Raw genomic sequence first — 16,393 nt, forward strand, 5'->3', positions numbered from 1 at the left:
TGGTTGAGTCTTGAAACAAAAGGATTGCACATGTGTCATGTCCATGAAGGCCATAGGAGTTCTCATTACACTATCGCACTGCTTTATAACTGCAAATAACCACCATTAAACCACACACTCACTATAGTATATGTAATCGGGCAGTGGGGTAGCCCAGTGGTTAATACGTTCGCTCGTCACGCTGAAGACCGGGTTCGATTCCCCACATGGGTACAATGTGTGAATCCCATTTCTGATGTTCCCCGTCGTGATATTGCTGGAAGATTGCTAAAAGCGGCATTAAGCTAAACTCACTCACTCACCCACCCGGGTAAGCGCCATACTGGACGGTTTTCCCCATGTTTATAACTCCTCAGTATCATTGACCTATAAGCAGACTAGCATGTTATGTCATAAATTCATACCAGTCTTCTCCCAGGCTGATCACGAACGCCGAACAGTGATATAATAGTACATGTGATACACAGAGTGTGTGGAGGACTTGACGGGCTGCCATGTCGCCCTAGGCTGGTTGAGCTGTGTGTATACTAACGCACACTCACATTCTGGTCATGTCAGTCCCTCTTTCCTTGGTTTAACGGTATCTGTGGGCCCGACACGATGGGTCTGTAGGACGTATGTTCATTACAGACTAACTTTGTGGAGGGTTCTCAAAACGGGAAACGCACAGGTGAGAGCAGTTCAACCAAAATTGGTGTCTTGAAAAGTGACAGTGATATCACATGGAGCCCTCGTTCGTGCATCACACTGAAGAACTGACGCCAAGTCACTGTTGATGTTCCGGTATACAGCAAGACGGTGTTTACAGGGAAACAATGCCAGACAAGCATTCATTGGATGGGAGTGACGAGGGGGGTGATGAGGGGGGAGTTGCCACGGAGCTGCTTGAGGGGGAGGAAGGGGGGTGTCGGAGACTGACGGTGGAAGGGACGACAGGGACTGCGGGTAGTGAGACATATTTACCTGATGCTGAGACAAATATACTATCTATCATGATGATGATGATGATGATGATGATGATGAAGAGGAGGAGGAGGTGGAGGAGAAGGGAGGGCTTATCAAGGCGAATCACTCAGAGTGCATGTTGGAGGAGTCGCCCATTGAAAACCATCGGCAGGCGTTTGCAGGAAAAGGTATGATTCTATTTATAGTTTCCCCTTATAACTTACTTTATTAATCTTTCTGAAACGGTTCATATACGTTCTACCGTATTTTCAGAGAATTTGAAGTACTCAGAACAAAACTGAATGATTGTGGGTTTTCTCGGCTTTTGAAAAATTGTCCAAGACTATTACGGCTGGGAACATCAAGAAATGGCTTGACATACAACATACACGCAGTGTACCAATATGCGATTCAAACTTAATATAAACATACTTCAAACTTATCTTGAATTAATCTTAGTTGTGGTGTATTCCACTTTAAATCTTTGTGTTTTCCTAGATGCCAGAATGGTTATGAAACAGGTGGTGTCTTTTCGAGCAATTCTTGTCCATATCATCTTTAAGTATGCCTGATTTTCGGCGGAAAATGGACGTATGGTTTGTTTGAGTGGTGTTATCTGTCTCACGGCGCATACTTCTCAAAATGTGAAAGGGATACCTAATTATTGTATACGTACTATTGTTATAGCGTATATAGAGAATACTACACGAGGTCTCATTACATACGAATTATACGAAACGAGTGTCCTTCCTATGGTATCTGACCGAGCGAAAGCGAGGTCAGATAACATGGGAAGGTCACGAGTTTCGTATAATTCGTATGTAATGAGACCGAGTGTGGTATTTTATTTATAACCCACGTCTTACATGCATTAAATTGACAAAATAGCGTATTTTTGTTAATATTTTGGTTTCAAACCGAAACCGGTTTCATAAAGAGGTTGCGGAAGAGTTTTGCACTGTAGTACAATATTTGCATGACGTCACTGTAATGACGTCACTGCCTTGGTAACCGACGTCACGATGCATGTCAGTTGTCATCGCCTCGTACAACCTCCTACAGTAAACTACTCCGTAGCACCCCGTTTCTTGGTTTGCAGTTGCTTCGTTCGGCTAACATCACTGGTGGAAACATTGCGTTTACGTTTTTCGACGGGCATAATGTCTCAGTTCGGCTCACAATTAAACAGCGACACGGCAACGTTCTCGATGCTTACATTCCCACAATGCATTTAAGTTGTAGAATGAATGGATTCACGTGTTTGTTATGAATGAAAAAATAGTTACGTCAGAATGTGACCTAATTGATGGGTCATCGGTTATCCAATCAAATCGTTAGAATCTGAGGTCAAGTCGTTACGACACAGGTCAACGCGATACGACACACGTGTGACGTACGAGATTAGTATGCAACTACCCATACGTTGACCACGTGGGTAATAAAATTCAGGACAGCCATCGTCCAAATATTTCTAAAGACCAAAAACTATGTTGCCAAGCCATGTGTGACTTAATTGTAATCATTCAATCTGCAATCTTAATCCTTATCACTTCCGCAGTGTACATTGTCTTGTCAGCCACCCTGTACCACTCTGTCACTGTCATTAATGATTGTATATGACATTTATAGCCTTAATTGGTCACACCCCTTGGCCGTGTCTACCATCGCATCAACTGGTCAAGGAAGTGCTATTGTTTCTCTATCTGTCCATTGTTCAGTCTTCGCCTTCCGTTGTTGTCAAAAACTGTATGTATATGCTCACATCTATATCGTCAAGGAGTCCGGTATTCTGACTGTCTGTGTAGGGACGACTGCGAGCAGGATAATGCCACTCGTAGGAAACGCCCTGGAGTTGAGCAGGTACTCCGGTCACCTCTTACTTGTATACTGGTTTGCCATGTCTTGTGAAACCAACTAAAGAAGTTTGAACTCAACCTATCCTTCGTCTTTGTCAACTATATTATACGTATAATTATGAGCTAATTCCCCAGTCGGCCACATCTATGCTTTGACACTATTTACGTATGCACGTACTATTAGTGGTCAGTTGGAATTATAAGAAATTGTTTCAATAAATGCTTATATGGACGCTTCGGATAGTATTTCGTTACATGACGACTGTCAACTTTACATCAGAGGAAAACCTGACATATAACAGGTACAAGGCATGTAATACTTTGTAAGATGTGTTACATTATGTACTTGTACATCCCACGTGTACAGGAGTAATGCTAATAATTTAAGGCTCAAAGTCGGAGTGTATGTGAAGTTCTACTGGCAGTTGATCCGGGCAACAACCAAGGAGCACAATGATGTCCAGTGCCTACTGTATTAGCCGATGTTGGACGTAAAAAAAAATATGGGTTAGTCAGTTGTGTTGTGGACATTGTGACGCTTGTTGGTAGGACGTTCATGTAGCGATGTTTGTTTGTTGAGCGATGTTTGTAAGGTTAAACCGTTGAACGTGATACTTCTAACTGATTGTTAATGCTCGAAAGGCCGAAATAGCTGTCAATGTGGCTTTAACAGCATTTAAAGGGCATTGTAAAATGCTGGGTTGTTCATGTTCATGTTCAAGTAGAGACGTTACCTTTTGAGCTACCCGGATCCTCAGTACTTTGCGCGTTCGGTGAATTTGTAATATCCCATACTGAAACAAGACCATTCTTGCTGCAGTTTAATTGGCTAACCGAATAGGCTTGAAAATGCAAAAGGTCTAATTCAAAGACTGTTGACCACGAGAGAGGGATAGACTAGGTGAAGGTGGGTACCACTCCACACAACCAACCCACCCACTAACTTAAGCTCTGTATGAATAAACACACTTTAATAGCCACCCACTGAATGGTGTATGATTGACCAGTGCTGTTGTTCGTATTTATACTTATTCAAGCTAGTGAGTGAGTGAGTGAGTGAGTTTAATTTTACGCCGCACTCAGCAATATTCTAGCTATATGGCGGCGGTCTGTAAATAATCGAGTCTGGACCAGACAATCCAGTGATCAACAGCATGCGCATCTATCTGCGCAATTGGGAACCGATGACATGTGTCAACCAAGTCAGCGAGCCTGACCACCCAATCCCGTTAGTCCCCTCTTAAGACAAGCGTGGGTTGCTGAAGATCAATATTCTAACCCGGACCTTCACGGGCATATTCCAGCTACTACAGATAACCTTACTTTCCGATCACAATGACGATAAAGTTGTGTACCTTAGCGACGCAATTTTCACTACACAAAATGACTGTGTTACCCAAATATACTAACGTAAGGAAATACTCGTTTCATACGGCGGCCATATGAACAACGTTTGAAATCTACGTATCATCTGGCCGTCAGATTTACACACGTTTAAAGGGGTGTTAAAATAAACGAACATTCAACTCTTCATTTACATGTATTTCACAGGTTTGTAAATCTGGCCATTGTTTGCATGTGTTTCCTAACGTGTGTAACATATGTAAATGCTGTGATTGTAGGACATGCATTTCAATACCTTTGAAATCTCGTATGACCAGGGTTAGGTTTGTCATATATTTAGTATATGCGTAAATGGTTGGTAATGGGTAAATAGAGTGTTACAAGATTGACACTACATTAACATGTATTTCAATGGTTCTGTAATATAACTCTCACATAGGGTTCGTTAGCGCGTCCGACCACGCCATAATGTAATGAGATAATTAGAAACACATGGTGAAGTGATACCCATGACTGAACACCACTATTAACGTGCGTGTCTTTCTTGACATACACATGATATCTGTTTAAAACGTTCAAATATCGGGTCTATGGGCCAGAGCGATATGTATGTTAGGGAGTGTGTGTGTGTGCGAGGGAGCGGGTGAGGCATGGGGTAGGCCTAGGGTGGGGTTGTGGCGGTGGGTCGGTGTTGGGGTACTGATAAGTCTTTCTGACCAGTAGGTAATATCGTTTATACTTTTTTGTAATGGAAATTACATAACAGTTTAAATACCTGACCTTAGGTACACTTCTTGTATATGCTATACAAGGAGACACTGCTAATTACAATAAAACACAGACAGATGTGTTCACACAGACATGAACCGGTAGGTCCCTAATTTTAGTGCTCACTTGTATGAGTTATCGGACTGATCATAACTGAACAAATTCCATTATCCATACTTTCATAAAAGATGATTACAATGTATAAATGATTCCCGGCGTAAATTTCTGTGGTAAATTTGTGAACATGCACATACTTGGTATGACCTCTTTTTGATTCGGAATACAGGTATTATCCCATACAGACGTTTCCTCAAATTTCAGTTACCCGACGGAATATATCGTAGACTGTTTCCATCTCTTGGGTAGACTACATAAAATTGTAGTGATTGCAATTAGCTTATAATTTTCATCATAGACCTATTTTGTTTCCATCTGTTGGGTAAACTATAGAAAATTGTAGTGATTGCGATTAGCTCATATAACTAAGCAGTTTTGATAATTATTGAAAGCTTACTACCTGACAGCATTTATGTTGTTCATGCGTTTTCTTTTTTGCTGTCCAATTTGTTATATATTATATAATTATGTTAATCATTTTGGTATCTCAATATCATGGAATATAATGTGTACTTATTAATCTATCAAAGTACCGAAACGTATTATATGTATGCTTTACTGTTATTGGGTGAACCTGTTAAAAGTACCTTCGTACAGAATTTCCAGGAAATAGAAACTGAAAATTACTAGATAAATAGAAAACTAAATTGGATAAAGATTGCAAACAATCATTATATATATTCCTCTTTTAAATTATCTTTGTACAGATCATGTCACTAACATAAAAACTGAAGGATATATGGTGACAAAATATATATTATGTATATATATATAATACATGGTCTCTGCTGAACCACATTATTTTCCCTACTGCTTAGTCTGTCTCACAGTCCCTGAACCACATTATTTTCCCCACTATCAATCCCTCTCTGCAATGCTAAAGCCTTAAATGAAGCAAGACTAGATCTCCTCAGGTCCAGGGTCTGTTAACATCTGCAAGAAACCTAACTAACTTTGGAGGTCGGGTTACAAAGTAAACATATCTAACTGCCATGGCTGGCCGGACTGAATCTCGTGTCTCCATAGGGCTCCTTTTCATTATAAATGGGTTTGTTTGTTACCATCAAAAAATATATATATTCAGACACTAAGCGTTAGTCTATGTATTTTCCAATATGATGAAAATACTAATATTTACCAAATAAAATTCTAAAGGAGCCTTTCTTCAAGCAGCGACTTAACGCCATACATAGCTGGACTTGCTGAGATGATAGACGTCATATAAGGCATCATAGATATTTCACAAACATGGCACAGGACCCTTAGCCTCATTAGTTTATTGCCTCACCACTTGCGAATTAAGCTTTGGCAGATGTAAATGTTACTGGAGATGTTTGTCCCGCCAGCTGTGGGTGTTTGGTATGGCACGCTGTAACCCGAACTCTGCAGTGAGTTTTCCTGGAGACGGAAGGGGAAAAACTATCGTTCTGTGACTGTGATACAGGCTGGGACAAGATATGGAAAACCAAATATTTGGACAGGAAACCCATTGTTTGGGTCTTTTAATTGTAAATATGATTCAAATAGCTTAACCTAGATTTCGATATCCTCCGAATGTACATTTGGTGGAAAAAAAATATACATTTATCCCGAGACAAGGACGAATGTTTATATATAATTAAAAAATGTAACAGCACTAGTATCCATTTTGTCTTTTGTCTTCTACCCGTCAGAACTAGATTAACAACTAGTCTCTGATGTGAACATATTTTACAGAAAAAAAGTTCATAGTAAAAAAAAATATAATATAATGAAAAGGAGCCCTGAGACTTTCTCCTGAAGCTGTGGAAATCTAGACTTGCCACATTTTCTAGACTTGCGTGGGCTTGGATATATTTGCTTCAGGGTCTGTATGACAGACTATGTCCCTACATACGCTCAATCACATGTGTCTCCAGGTCACGGAGAATCAGTGGTTTAGAGGCCCGTATTGCAATTCTCGTGCGTTTGCCAGGCGCGCAGCAAGCCAATTGTTTCGTGTCTAAGCCCTATGGGCTGCAAAGCCCTTATATTTAGGTGGTATTGAGGGCTTGCCCAACTTTCATCTTTTATGAGACCTGAAGAGTTATCGTTTGACGTTTGATGATTTCAATAGCTTCAAAATATTGTGGAAAGACTTCCGCCTGTATACCCCCTTAAATTTCATTCAAGTCAAATCATATCACCTGAATATATATTCCTCATCTGATAAGGATGAGTTTTAACGTGTTTTGTTAATTGTATCTGAACACACTGAAAGACATATTCTACTTCTAAAAATGCCACTCAAAGAAAGTTTTCCTCATCGTTAAAATTTAGGGGGGATACGGACGGAAGTCTTACCACCATGGAAATTGAAATGTGATTTCCTCATATACAAATATGTTTGGACATAGTTTACACATGTCTGCTGCATTGATACAATACCATACATCGAGTATTTGGTGTTTTTCTAAAATAAATGATAAACAAATGAAAAATAAACAACTGCATTTCAGTGATGATTCACATATAATCATGACTGTAACAAAACATCCTCATACATGTCGATGGAAAAACAATCATCACTGAAAGTTATGATATGAAGAATAACCTGTTTACTGTACATGGTAATGCTTTAATCAAAGAATACTGTAGTCAATATGATTCATAGAGGGATTTCCACTTTTTAAATGGAACGTGTTTGTAGGTATTTTTGGCAAGAATTAGAAGAAAAATTATTTTTTAGCAAAGATCATGTGTAATCTCGAGCTGTTTTTTATAATGGTAGCTACGCCCCTGTTTGCATGTGTTGTTGACGCGGCATGGACGCCTTGTAACATCACTATTTGATTATGATTCACAAATACATGCCCATGATATGGTCGGAATCGTGCCACAGATTAGCAGATATTTATTATGATAACAGTTTTTATGGTTTGAAACTCGCTTTACAAAGGCCTATAGGTTCGATCACAATACATTTCGTTTTACAGCTTCTCTTTTCTTAACATGCTCACGTCAAAACTGATTTAAATTCTAATCGCAGATTAAAGAATAACACAATAAATAGTATGCCAAATTATCGTTACCATGACAACCCTGTGATATTTCACCTTATGTAAGAGAGTAATGCAGATGATACTGTCGGCCGTAAAGTTTTATAAGTTGCTTCATCGCTATCAGTAATCACTGGGTATTTATACAATTATATGTGTGATCAAAGGCCATATGATAGATTATATGGTCTCTGGTGTGATGGAGGAGAACTTGCGTCGCTAGTTTTCTCGATAATCTGAACACATGTATGTAGCGTGAAACCGGCAGATACCTTTAGAAGAAAGTGTTTGTCCTACCTGTAACAACGATGTCCCGTGTCTATAAAATGGATATAATCTGGGGATGAATGACATGTACTTTTATCTTGGCCCGTTTATGATGATACATACTGCGATCTTTCACAATAATCCCTCTGGCTATCAGATTGAGGGTACGTTTTAAACATAACCGGTATTTCTATTATTGTATTTATAAAGTTCTTCGAACGTTCTCCATATACGTCCGTCAGATACATCGCGCACTACCCTTTTCTCTTTTGATCTTCTCAAAAGACTGTTACAAGTTCGAAGAATCCTGGTCAAAGTAGAAAAGTCTTAAGACTATTCCCTACAATTCTGTAACTTACACATTGTACCCTAAATGGGTAGATCTTCCGTTCGGGGGAATATCAGAAGGACAACGATACAGTTATTTCCAATGTTGTAGAAAGCACTCCACTTACTTAGGAAAACACTGAGATATTGTATTCATGTCGGAATGATATTTTCAGCCCCTGTCAGATCTGAACTTGAACATGCGAGGTCTGCGTCTGTGTCAGACTAAAGGCCTACAAGATGTTTAGCAACGCTGGGGCGTAATAGCCATAGACCTTCTCCAAACAAGGGAATATATATCTTGTGAGAATGACTTCTCCGACAGGGAAATTTACAGCAATGCGACATCACAATTACTTACGTGATATTTACTCGCAATCTGAGTTATGGATCGTCAATTTAAACAGGACAATATAGACGAATTTCACAAAAGGCACGGAGATCCAACATGCCTATGATATACTCAGAGAACGCACCCGCCTGTGCTATCCGGTCATAATCGCTACACGATAAAAACAATTTTTCATTTCATGTCTCACAGAATATATAATTTGATATGGCATTGTTTGTTATCGTATACTTTTGCGTTAGTGAAACAAATGTGGACAACTTTAAAGTTTATGTATGGCGTTATTACAGCAAAGGCTGAGCGAATGGAGAAATAACATTTTTCAGGCACTGTGAGACTATTAAGGAAGGTCACATGCAGTGCAATAATATTCCAATTATGTACTGTCAAAAGAACGTTACAGTAGTGATGCGCGAGCTGAACAGACTTAAGAAATTACGAGTTGGTACGTGTGGTGTATTTGGCTGTGATCCAAGAGAGACAAAGTGCTATTCTATTGGGACAGCTAGGGACACTTGCGAGGACAAAGGGGCATCGCCCTTTGTTCACCACTGAACCTTTTAATCCCTCGAAACATGCACCTCACAAGATTTGCCAACACCACAGACAAGGCGTAACTGATACTGGTAGCAAGAGCGAGTGCAACTTAATAAGGCGTGTTAGCTTGCGTAATACTGCTTTCTTTGTCAGGCCCTTTTGGTGATAAGAATATTGAGGTCATGTGAACGTTGATTTCAAACGTACTAAAATGTGTGAAAATGAAATTACATGAACCAAGTAATTCACATGATGGAAACATATGATCATCTTGCTTGAGCACAGGTAACATGAAGGTGTATGAACCGTTCATATACATACCCATGAAATCCGGTATGATACATAAATATCTAAGGTGTGTAAATATTTGAAAATTTGAAAATTTACATGTGTTTCCCCACCTAAGTAAATTCACATGTTTCCAACCCGAGTAAACTTAGAACGAAATCGGAAATTTCAGCACCCATTGAAATTCAAAGGAATGCATTGGAAATACTGTATGATCATGTATTTACCGGGGTATCTGTTTTGCAATTCATGTTTGGAAATCCCTGACAATCCGGTCAGGGCATACATGAACGAGGTGCTTGTGCATACGAAAATGTACGATGAGCATATGTTTCAAAGGTATAGATTCATATGAAATATATGCCCGAAGTTAGGAAATATCTGAAAACATACGTAAATCCGGTCATGGCATGTATTTCCTACTGTATTTACGTTTATTTCAATGGTTTACTATCCGGCTTTGACGTGGTGCTTAGCGGTGGACGAACTGAAGGTCCGGCTGCCCCTAAACGCCCAGGAACGGCGCTCCTGGATATCCTTACATTATTAACATTGAAGCGTCTGAAGATCTGCTGCGTTAAGGAATCTGTTACGTAACGCAGTGTTAATAATGTGCCTATGATTTCGGTCTGTTATGACTCTGGGGCGACCTGGTCGACGTGCATATTCCACGGACCCATTGGCTTGAAATCTCTGCAACAGTCTACCAATAGCACTCTGACTCACATTGGAGCGGACAACAACCTGCAGCTAAGTTTGACCAGATTCCAAAAGGCCTATAGCCTGACCCCTTTTAGCAAGTGTCAAAAAACGTCTCATTTTAAGCTGCTACTTCAAACAGGTACCTGGGCAGAGAACGACAGTGAAAAAGCATGAATGCATGTGTATTGTCCTCCACTGTCCATGGATAGAGCAACTTGCACGTGCAAATCATTGACATTAAGTGGCAAGTGGATTTCCATATTGACAAATTGAATGAAAAGTGTGCCATGTGTAATAGAATGTATCGAACGTTTAAGAACGTAATAATGACATTTCAACGGCCTGGTGTGTTTTTCCATACTGCTAAGAAACTTTGTAAAACATTCCGTTGTAAATATTTCAAACTAAAACGAAGATTTTACAACTTATACAAAAAAGTTGCAGCCACTAGCTTGACCCGAGTTGCAACCACTAGCTTGACCCGAGTTGCAACCACTAGCTTGACGCGAGTTGCAACCACTTTATAGCTTGACCCGAGTTGCAACCACTACCTTGACCCGAGTGTAAACATACAGTAGTGTATAATACACTACATGCGTGGTGAATGGTGATTCATGGTGTTGAGGATGGATACAGTGGTGGATGCAGATACAGGTGTTAGCGTCTGGTTGGATTATTGAATCACGCACGCACGCGCGCGCACACACACACACACACACACACACACACACACACACACATATATATATATATATATATATATATAATTGACAGACACATGGTGAGTCTAGGTGAGAGACTACCTATTACCGTAAAATATCAGTTGTGTGGATCAAACAACCTATTTTTAATCAGGCTCTTGTCAAATAGAATCTCAGGAACTTTGTTAAAAATAATGCCATCACAATATACTAATACCTCTCATGAAGTGAAAACTGATAGGGACATTTCAATATCTGCTTATCAGTAGGGGCATGCCTATTCAAGTTTTAAATAGTACCTTTACAAAGACAAATAAAGTATAATAAAGCAACATTCAAAAATACAATACAGTCTATATTTCAGTTGCTTTGCAAGGAATGCTTCTAGATGTCTCAAGGAATAAACACGGGACATGCAGGTGGATCAAAATGACATAAGGTTAGGACCTTAACGCAATGACTGCAAACGTCAAGAATGGCTGTTGTCATTACCGGACATGTCCGGCGCGACTGGACATGGTGGACAAACCGCCACACCATCACAGTAGCTCACGGTAAACAGGACGAAGCCATTTGTAGATACAGGAAGAGAACAGTACATGCAGGAGGAGTGTGGTAGACATGCTCAACAAACACTGACTGAACGCTGTCAACACGCTCACCTGAACCAGTCATCTTCGATGGGCATTTACGTTCTTTTGACGCTGATGCAGCTGATGTTGGTTGAGCGATTTGTAATAATGAGTATGCTGGGCACTTCATCTTACAACCCTGAATTAACAAATTTTGAACACGCGGCATATGACGCTCTTTGAAAGAGCATTCTCGATCGTATCTAAAACACTGCAGAAATATTGCGTAACATAAAGGGAAAGTTGACTCCTGTAGAGGTGAAGCCATCCTTGTTGCCAGTTTTTGGTCTTTCTTATGTCCCGGGTTCTTGAGGTAACTTACACATGTATAAATTTCCTGTTAAAACCATATCCCGCCAAAGGGCCGATGATTCAAACATGTAAAGCGGTTGTTGGTGTTGTTTCATTAAGTTTCCTTCATTTCTTGTCCATGTTGGTATATAGGTGGAAGGACATTGGCTATTTGACCATTACTGAGCAATATCAGATCATCGATATATCTGAGTTTGTTTGTTGTTTAACGCCCACGTTTCAACACTCCGGCATGTGGCAGCGGTCTGGGATGACGGTAGCCGGACAAAAAATAGTGCATCGTAGGACAAAAGGATCGATTTTGACCTGGATTCTTTCAGTACTGAATATTTAGGTGATCCGGAGTTACTAGCGGCCAGCTAAGTGGACAGCAATTGAAACACATATATTTAAAAGACTAGCTATCAGTTTCACTTATTTTGAATTTTCCTCTTCAAAAACAGAAATAAGACAAATGATTGTTAGGAAAAATACCTTTATTTTCAAAACAACACTTTCAGTAATGCTATTTTTCTGATTTCCATGCATGAGTGCATAGGCTTGAAACCGACATGTAGTTTTGCTATTTCAAACCAAAAGTATGCTGGTCATTGATATTTTATGGTGATTTCTTTTAAACATATGGGAATATATAAGAACTCGGTGAACAGAGAACATTTGGCAATCGTCAAACAATTATGAACAAGAACTAGTACAGGAAATTTATAATATTGATATTGAGAATCAAACTTAGATTGTAATGTATAATTCAGACTGGATGTGCTGATTATCATCTAATTGATTAATTGGATGTAGCCATGTGTTTATTATAAGAGCATATCCCTAATAAAATGAACATCAAATAATCCCTTTAAAAGTTTCAAAAACTTGGAACAGGTATAAAGTACTTTGCCGTATGGAACTAGAACAATAAACTCACTAAACACATCAGACACAAATTGATGTCATGGATCACTGTTGTATTGTTTAATCAAAGACAATCAGTTTTGTGGTATCAAAAAACCCAATCTCTTAAACAACTTCCAAACTTGAAACAGGTTTAAAAGACTTTACCATTGAGTTACAAGACATATCAGACATGTCCCTAAAGCATGAACATCAAACATGTTCTTGAATGAGTTTATCTTATGAGATCTGTTGAGGTTATGAATTTCAACATAGATCTGAGGTCTGCAGCTTTGTCCTTGGGCAGTTCATGCTTTTGTGGAACGAGGTTTGACTGTCGGCCAAAGTTCGACATCCTCTTCATATCCTGTTCTTGAGGACGCACTGAGACACGACTGAGTTCAGCAAGAATAGCACAAAGAGCACTTGTTATTTCATTGGTTCCTTTTCCTGCAAGTTTCATGCCAAACTGCACAGTATGCAGTAGGTCCTATCGTACTATGTGCCGTAAGGTTGTACACAGCAAGTTTCTGCGGTAAAAGAAGCTTGATATATTAGCTCTAGGACAAGTAAAACGTTGTTGGGATCTTGAGGGCTCAATCAAACTCTTCATGATCTGCAGGATTTGATTCATTTACGTGTGAGTCGAAACTTCAACAATTTGAGAAACGTGAATTTCTGTTGTTTGGATTGATGGATTACATGCATTCTTGGTCTGCCCATATTAATGACCGGTTGTACCTTATAAACATTATCATTATCATCAGAATCATGATCTTCATTCTCTCTGTTACCAACGCTAGAACTTGATCCAGTTCAAGAATTTCAGACATGACTCCAACAAACATAGTAGGAAAACATGACATACTCTTAGAACCAGAGTATTCTATCTCCATGTCAAACTTCAAATAGTGCCTTTACTCCAAAATTATCAATTGTTACATTTCAAATTAATATATTGGGATGTCAAGGGTTAATTATCATTTATTGCACACTTTCATCCATTCGAGAAAACAAGAGTTACAATGAAAAGAACGCTCTGTCACCAGGAAACTGCGGTCATGCTCTGTTGATCTGATGCATGATGAATCAGATTGATTCCGACCATATCACACGAGCGTAAGCATGAGTTTATGAATCACTTTTCATGAAACCTTTTGACAGATTTCTAATAGCCTGAATGACACACACACACACACACACACACAACAACGCTTGAGCAAGAGTTTGAAAACTTCGTAGAAAGAACATGCTCGTGTGTATCTCAGAAATACAAATCAAAGGTTGGAGCTTCAGGGATATTGATCAACAATAAACTGGAAAGGTTATCGCTGCTTTTTCAATATGGAAGGAATTGGTAATATTTCTGACATTAAAGTGTGACACTTAAAAGTGACAAGCTCTCGTCATCATCTTTCTTCAACATGTTATAGTGCTTTCGTAAAGCATATACATTGCATGTTGATATCATTGTCACCGAACGTTCACGCCATAAACGACTCCGGAAATGCTATCCAAACATATACCTCAGAAGTCGCATTTAAAGAGATAAGTAGATAAGCACTGTTGACTTTGTGGGTTTTATGTTGCAGTATGTGACTCTGTAGGCATTAAACTAACTGCTCCATTGTGCGAGTACAACACGGTTAGGCGAGTCCTTTGTCCGTCTTGGTTACAGATTATAACCGTGCAACGTAGTAATTCTGACAATGCGATGGGGTAATAGTCTCGAAATAACTGTTACCCAATATTTGATTGCCATGACAAGTCTTTTAGCAGAAAATCATAGAGCTCTACTGTCAGTTATATAGTTATATACATATCGTACGTCCATCACAGCCAAAAGGTACATGATCCCACATGGTACACGTCCCATCCCGAGAATGAACGCTACTGGCCAATTAACGATTGGTGAGTTGACGTCACATACCAGGTACAGGTAGGACATTGCACCACAGACTAGGACAAATTACTCAAATTGTTAACCCTGAATGCAAATCGTGTTAATTTTTGGCATACAAACTTTTAAGGGGTATTGAGAGGTGCTGAATCCAAATATGCTGTATGCCAAGCTCAAAAATGCCCCATAATGCCTCAAAATGCAGAAATCCAAGATCGCCACCAACGCCAGATTGAAACTCTGGCTAAGTGAGAGTGACATTGACTGAAACCTGAAAACTAGCATATCTCTTTCATTTATCAAGGTAGAAAGTTGAAAAAAGTATGCTTTCTTATGTTTTCACATATGGGGAATGCAATGCAATACTCAGTTTCATGATTAAAACTGTAGAAAATCCTTGAATTGTACAACTTTTGCCCAAAATTGTCATTTTAACAATAAATTTGTCGTTCAACTTATAATATCGTCCTTAAGAAGGTTAATTTGATATTTCCTGCAGTGATGTACAAAATGTGTACAGGTTTGTTTGTCACTGCACGTAGATATAATAGATATAATATGATGGTCTTCGGTCAGTCAATACTATGAGACAACCTTGTCTCTAAATTTCAATATGACAATTTCTGAGAAGTAACTGATCGACTCACTGAAATACTCCAAATGGACTCACCTCAGCCAATCTTATGGCATAAGGACTGTCGATCTAGTTACATGAGTAAATTTAAAGTCGAAAGACTAGAGAATGCCGCATTGAGAGAAGCGAACAGCAAAAGGTCGTCTGGAACCTCCCCAAGTGTTGTTCTTCGAAGCAAAACATCTGCCATTGATTGGAAGAAGTGTATCTTTTGTCAAAAAGTCAAGAAAGAATCACTTCATCTCATACAAGAATCCAAAGTCAGCACCAGAATACCGGAAGCAACAAAGTACGACCAATGATTAAGAGTTCGACTGGCTCGTGTAAATGATCTTAGAGCTGCAGATGGAGCTTATCACCGGACTTGTCTTGTCCTGTTTGAACGTAACACCAAGCGTAAGGGAGATGTGTCAACACAAATCACAAATATGATCTTATTCTGGCTTTGTCAAGAACTTGAGCAATCAGCAAAACATGCTGATATCCTTGATCTCGTAGATGTATGGAACAGGTACTGCACAATAGCTAACAATGTCCAAATAGATATACTATCTTCATTTATAACCCGGAGGAACACTTTTAAAGACAAACTAAGTGACCGTTTTGTGGGCATATATGATATTGTTGTACTGCACGATCGTGCTCGAAACGAACCTCTTAATGTGTTGGTGCCATTCAAATTCCGGCATATTCCATTTCTGAAATGGTGACAAAAGTTGCTACCAAGGACATTAACAAAGTCATTCAATCATTCATACATGAGGATCAGGACACATTTCTGACCATGGCCCATGTGGACCTGCGGATTCGTG

The 16,393-nt window shown here is 39.3% G+C and overlaps 1 protein-coding gene across 1 annotated transcript in view; it reads left to right on the top strand.

The window, feature by feature from the left end:
* Window positions 1–933: 933 nt before the first annotated feature.
* Window positions 934–16,393, top strand: part of LOC124254587 (sialin-like) — a 38,459-nt gene continuing 22,999 nt past the window's right edge. The window contains exon 1 of the mRNA XM_046688423.1: window positions 934–1,133. The gene's annotated coding sequence lies outside the window, so the exon portion shown is untranslated. The remainder of the gene's footprint in view (window positions 1,134–16,393) is intronic.

This window comes from Haliotis rubra, unplaced genomic scaffold, assembly GCF_003918875.1.
Source record: "Haliotis rubra isolate DU_JTF1 unplaced genomic scaffold, ASM391887v1 Scf115, whole genome shotgun sequence".
In the NCBI taxonomy this organism is placed as follows: Eukaryota; Metazoa; Mollusca; class Gastropoda; order Lepetellida; family Haliotidae; genus Haliotis; species Haliotis rubra.